This window comes from Galeopterus variegatus, unplaced genomic scaffold, assembly GCF_000696425.1.
Source record: "Galeopterus variegatus unplaced genomic scaffold, G_variegatus-3.0.2 Scaffold1037, whole genome shotgun sequence".
In the NCBI taxonomy this organism is placed as follows: Eukaryota; Metazoa; Chordata; class Mammalia; order Dermoptera; family Cynocephalidae; genus Galeopterus; species Galeopterus variegatus.
Window position 1 is genome coordinate 489641 of NW_007727148.1, and position 6593 is coordinate 496233.

Sequence of the window (6593 nt, forward strand, 5' to 3'; positions counted from 1 at the left end):
TCAGTCTCATTTGCTGCAAACGCTGAACACCTGAGTGTTTTTGAAATACCTTCCAAAATATCTTAAATCCATGCCCTTCTTTGATGCTACTGTCATCTGTGACCACTACTATCCCTTTCTCTCTATCTTCCCAACTTGTGTGTGTTCCCTTATCATCACTACCACGATTATAATTCTTCTATTTTTTTGTTTGTTTATTCATTTATGGTCTGCTTTCCAAGCTGATGAGGAGAGAAGGGGATGTGTTTCTCTGACCATTTTATTCCCAGCTACTAGCATGATGTCTGGCATGGAACTGCTTAATAGATAGTGATTGGAAGGATGGATGGATGGATGGATGGATGGATGGATGGATGGATGGATGGAGAAATGGATGCATGGATGGATAGATGAATAAATGGATGGATGGATGGAGAAATGGATGAATAGATGGATAGATGAATAAATGGATGGATGGATGGATAGATGAGGGAACTGTTAAATCAGTGGTATTGCCTGGCTTCTCAGAGCAAAAGTGCCCATCACTAAACACATTGACCATGTAGGGGAAGCTCTGGCCCAGACACTGGTTAGATGGCTTAACATAGTCCAGGCCTTCAGAGACCACAAGGTCTAGCGGGACACTGGACACCCACCCTGTTTCTGTCACCCAGGAAAAACTCTCTCTGATTCTGGTTATGGGACCAAGATTCTGTCACTCACTCCCCACCCCCTGATCCCTATCTGAAGTCTGAACCAGCTCTGCTCTTTGACCTGCAGTTGGCAAAGAAACAGCACCCAGGGCCTGACCACTGACAACAGCAAGACACAGAGGCATGCCTGATAAGAGGCTTGCAAGCAGCTCATGCATGACTCTGAGAGTGATGCTTAATAGCTTGAAGGTGACATCAGGGTTGGGACTAATATCCAATTGAACGGAAAGAGACATGACCTAACTCGTCTCTCGCCATGGACCTGGCTGCAAGAGCTTCTCTTTCTTTATTAGTTTCCTAACCGGAGCTGCTGGCTCAGGACTCCAGCCTGTCCCCAGAGCTGGGGCCCATGGCTGGGCTTAACTCCAGCATTATTGGGAAAGGAGCAGGCTCAGCCGGGGTCTGAGAACCCCCATGAAGGACGTCAACCATCAAGTCTGTGCTCATCTTGGCGAGAGCCTGGAGGTTGGCTTTCTCTACCATCCAGCAGATTTACCATGCTTTGAGAAAATCCAGTAGGTCGAATTCAGTCTCTAAAGAATTCCTCATGGTACAAAAGAAAACTTGCTGCAGGCTTCCATCAAGCTGCAGGCTTCCCCTGTGGCCATAAAGGATGGTTTTATTTGTGTTTTAAAAAGTGATTTAAAACCAGTTTTCCAGGAACACAAATCCTGTCTAAAGCACCCAGCGCACCTGGCTAGAGAGCTGCAGGCCGGTGTCTGAGCTGGCTGGCTGCCTGGGAGGGCCATGCTATCTTCAGGTTATTTTCCTTTAATATTCTCTGCATTGCAGCAGGAGAAATCTCTTCCTCCTTATCACTTTCCCTCCCCCAGATCTTACCTCCCCCCCATCCCAGCTTTGGAGACTGACAGTCTTAGGTTCCAACCTAGGGTCTGCCACAGACTAGCTGTGTGACCTTCATGAAGTCATTTACCTTCTCGGAGCCTCAGTTTCCTCATCCCCATGGCCTGCAGAAGTTGTGGTGCTTAATACACATTTGTTGAAAAATGTTTCTACAAAGTAGAGATTATATTTTACTCGCAGGCTGATGGGAGGATTAGACTCATTCATTCGTTCTACAAAAATGGTTCTTGAGTTCCAAGCACGTGTTAAGTCCTGGGTGGAGACAGCACCTACCACAGTGCCTGGCTCAGAGTGGGCCCTCAGTGGGGGCGACCTCGTCTCTTACTGTCTATCTGTCTCTCTCTCCCCTTTTCTCTCTCTCTCTCACACACTGTGCATTGTAGTGAGAACAAAAGCATGGAGCAAGAAGTCCTGGGCTGTAGTGTTTGCTCTCCTAACCCTTGCTGTGTGACTTTAAGCAAGCCACTTAACCTACCCGGGCCGCTTTCCTGACAGCAAAAGCAGAGCATTCTAATACCTCGTTCTGCCTTGAGTACAAAAAATTAACAGACACTATGGACAAAATGCTGTAGTGTTTGCTCTCCTAACCCTTGCTGTGTGACTTTAAGCAAGCCACTTAACCTACCCAGGCCGCTTTCCTGACAGCAAAAGCAGAGCATTCTAATACCTTGTTCTGCCTTGAGTACAAAAAATTAACAGACACTATGGACAAAATGTTTTCAAAGCACCAAGCTGTACAGATAGAAATCACGACTGAGAGGCAAAAGGGGATAGCGATGAAGGTCATGGGCTTGGAGGATGCTGGGTCCAGATGTGCTTCCGATGCATTGACCCAGAACAGATCCTCTGCCCATCTCCATGCAGGGGCCACACACAACGGCCCCTGAGCACATCCTGTGATAGTGATTTGGCTGTGAAATCAATTCCCTCAACCCCGCCCCATACAGACGCTCTGTGGGGGGCATCACTCAGATCTTGACCCAGTGGCCTGATGCCTGGGGAGGAGCAGCCTCTCGGGAGCTGTCCCTGGGAAGGAATCAGAGAGTGCAGGCCCAGGCATGGCTTGGCAGTGCTCTCCTAGGAGTCTTGCGGGGGCACTCAGCCCACTGTCATCCCTCGCCAGCCCACTCTCCCTTCATTTTGTCTTCCCACAGCTCTGCTCCCCAGAGCCCTACTTTCCCTTCCCAGAATGACCAACCATAAAAGATCTAGAACAGGGAAAACCAGGCACAGCCGCCTCTCCCTGGTGGCAAGGTGCCCTGCAGGTAGTCTACCAAGTGGGCAAGCTCCCCTCCAGAAGGAGGGACCAAGTTCTGTGTTTCTTCTGGGAGACGGTGGAAAAGCCTGGTCCCCCTAAAATGCTTTCAAATCCTCAGCCACTCCCCCTCACCCACCTCTTCCCTGAAAGGGAAGCTATGAGCAGAGCTTTTGGGGGATCTTAGAGGCCTGCAGGGGGGTGGGGGCACTGGAGCGGTAGAGACCTGCGAGGCTGGGGGACCCCTCAGCCAGGCCTAGATTCTTTCTACTCAAGAATTTGTGGCCCTTCTGGGGGCTGTGGTGCAGCATGCGGCACCTTCATCCCCAAATGCCCTCTGTGCGTCCCCCCAGCAGATCTCTGTAGAACAGATGCCAGGGGTGGGGAGGAGGACACAATGCCCTTCTTTGTTGGGGGGATCCGGGCCAGCAGTCACGGGAGGAAATTAGACAACCCTCCTGACAGCAGGCTCTGTCTAGGGTGTCTGTGAAATATGGGCCGGAGGGGCTCCTTCCCCCACCCCTGCTTCGGGCACAGAGGACACCGCCTGTTTGGAGAGAAATGATATACGACACCCAGCTTCCTTCCCTCTTCTCCTGAGGGGCTTAAGGGAGCTCTGAGAACTTGAGGAGGCTCATGGCTGCTCCTGGGAGGTGTGGTTGTACGTGCATGTGTGTTCACATGTGTGCGTGTGCATGTGTACCTGTGTGTGCACGCATGTGGGGGCGCATGGGTGTGTGCACTGTGTGGTTTTTCTGTGTCTGCGTGTGTGTACCTGCTCACTCCATGGTCAGAGGAGAGGGTTCAAAATGCTGGCAAGCAAACAAAATACTGGCCAAGATGGCTCCCTCTTTTAGCATCCCTGACTTTGCACAGACCAGGGTGAAGTCCTTAGGACCTAGGGCCTAAACAAAATTATTATGGCATGAAGGAAGGGGAGGCAGCTTACTGAGCACTCTGTCCCCTGACTGCATCCTCCAAGTACCGCCTCACAAGGTTTGCTTTCAAGACAAGCACATCTCCCATCTCACAGAGGCTCCTAATCCAGCCACAGCCTGCAGAGCCTCCAGTGGCCCCTGAACCATTTGTCTTCCAGAGAGGAAATGGAAAGGTGTCTCCACCCACCCACCTCCTTTATGGCCAGCCGGGTCTCCACATCTGGGCCACAGCTGGCTGCTGAGCTGCCGTACAGGAGTCCTCTCTCCAAATGGCAACAAGACAGACAGCCATCAGCAGAGGGCTCCGAAAAGCACCTCAGCTCCACAGCAAGCTGGAAGCCTTAAAGGATCAGCCTCAGTTTCCACGTCAGTGAACTAGAGCCAAGGGAAGCACAGCCCTTCTTTCTGAAAGGTCTGCTGGGAGAAGTAAAGAATATAAGGCGTGGAAACATTCAGGAAGCTCTGATGGGTGGTCCAAAGGTTGGTGACTGGTATCTGGACATCTGACAAATATCTGCCAGGTGTCTGCTACTGGTGAGACTCGGGATGGGCACCGTGACAGCGTAAGATGAACCCTGAGGTGGGGGGTGACCTTGTGCCCAGTGTGCAGATGAGGAAAGCAAGGTTCTGAGAGTGCAGGAACCTTCCCAAGTTCACACACCTACTCTGGGTGTTGGAACGATACCACCTCGTGTTGTGTTATTTGGGCTGTCATATGGGACTTGTTACAGAGCAAAGCTGGGCATCACCTGGGATGGGGCATGATCTAGGAGTGAAGTCACGCACTGTGGAGCCTTGGGCTCAAGTTAGTTATTGCCATGGCCTGACCCGTTTCTGAGACTTGAGTATTTCCCTTTCTCTTCTCCTGTCTGTCCTGGGAGTCAGGTCTTTGCAGCAAGAGTCTGCACTTTGCCTGCTCTGCCATTCTGCTTCCCTGTCCTCATGGAGCCTGGAGTCTCATCCAGGAAGGAATCTCACCCTGGAAGAATCAAGATTGGTTAAGTGACATGGAGAAAATGTTATATGATGCGGTGGAAAGAACCCAGCCTTTAGGGTCAAGCAGATCTGGTCTGAATCCCAGCTCCACCTCTTTCTAGTGTGGGAGCCTGGCCGAGCTATGGTTTCTGAGCTATAGTTCTCTCACTGAAACAGGACTCATCCTCTGAGCTGCTGTGAAGGTTAAATGAGCCATGTGGAAGGGCCCAGCCCAGGGCCCGGAGCTCAGTCCGTGCACAGGAAGAGTGGGTTGCCTTTCTCTTCCCCCTATCAGGGAGGAAGTGACATGCAAGAGATACAGGATTAGCGAGTCCAGGGGAGGAGGCAGGCAAGACCTCACCGGCTCTGACAGCCAAGGACCAGAGAAAAGGAGTGAAGCTTCAGTGAGACGGATCCACAGAAGATGGTGGGGAAGACTTGTGACAAATGGGCCGTGAGTCACTGGGAGAAGCAGAGAATGGGTGTTTCCTCCCTATTGGAGGAATCCTATGAACAAACATCAGTATGTGGCAGAGTTGACAGGACCTTGGAGACCATCTCATCCAGCCCCTTTGACCCATGGAGAAACTGAGGTCCAGAGCGAAGGCTCATACAAGGCATTCGGTATAGACTCAGTATATCTCCCACGAGGCCTGGGTGGAGCCAGGGAAGGGCTTAATCCTGGGGAGATAACCTGCCCTAGTTGGAGGTTAGAAGAGGGACAGGAGGGAGGGCTGGACCAGGGACAGCTGCCAAAGCCTGGGCTCCAGTCCTCTGTTCAGGGTCTGATGTCCTCTCGACAGGTCTGATCTACCAGCAGAAGCCAGCTGGCCAGCCCTGGAGGTCCCTATCTGTCTAGACTTCTTGCTGGCCTATCCTGCCTAGAAACTCGACTCAAAGGGGGGCTGGGGCAGGCAGGATGGCCTTGGAGGTCCCCGACAGTTCCGGAAGTCTGCACACAGAGTCTCTGGAAGACTGAGAGGTGTTGTCTCTGCAGAAAAGCCGTCGGACATTTCCGTGTGACGGTGACACAAACCATTCCTTCCTCCATAATCACCCCTCACTGCGGCACTGGCTCAGGGCAGACAGCCTGCCGTGCATGGACTTTATTTTTAAATCCCTCTTGCTTTTTTTTATATCCCTGTGAATGCCTGAACTCCCAGGCAGAGGAAAGCACTCAAGTCTCTCCTTGAGTGTGCTGGTGGTGATGTGATGTCCCAGACGGGACCCTCTGAGCTCTGTGGCAGGAACAAACCCCCTGCTGATGTAATTTAAAAGAATAACCTCCCAATTTTCTCATCTCCCTTTGCTGGATACACCTTATCAAATGACAGGAGAAGCCAATGTTTGGTTAAATGGTTCAGAGGTTAATACTCAACAGATGGGAGAACTTTTTCCTTCCCCCCCCCCCTCTTCCAGGAGATCTGGTCTGCTCCTTTTGCTGGATACATGAAGGGGGATGGGTGGGGAGGGGGGGAAGCGGAGGGGGGTACCCAGGGGCATTCCTCCCATCATGCCCTTTGCAGGAGCCCATTTCCCCCCAGCCACCACTCACCCCTCAGGGTCTCAGGCTGTCTTCAGCTTCTGCAGGACCATGCCGTGGAGCAAGGCCAGAGGGGGCCAGCGCATTTGGGAGGGTAGGACCTGTCTACCCCGTGAGGGAGCTCGGTGCACCAGGCTGTCTGCTGGCATTGGGCAGCATGCAAAAAGACAGAATAAAGGAAAGGAAAACAGTACAAGTAAAATTCTCAACATATGGGCCAGCCCGCTGGCACACTGGATAGTGCGCCGCTTGGGAAGCGCGGTGGCGCTCCCGCCGAGGGTTCGGATCCCACATACAGACCGGTTCCCGCTCACTGGCTGAGCGAG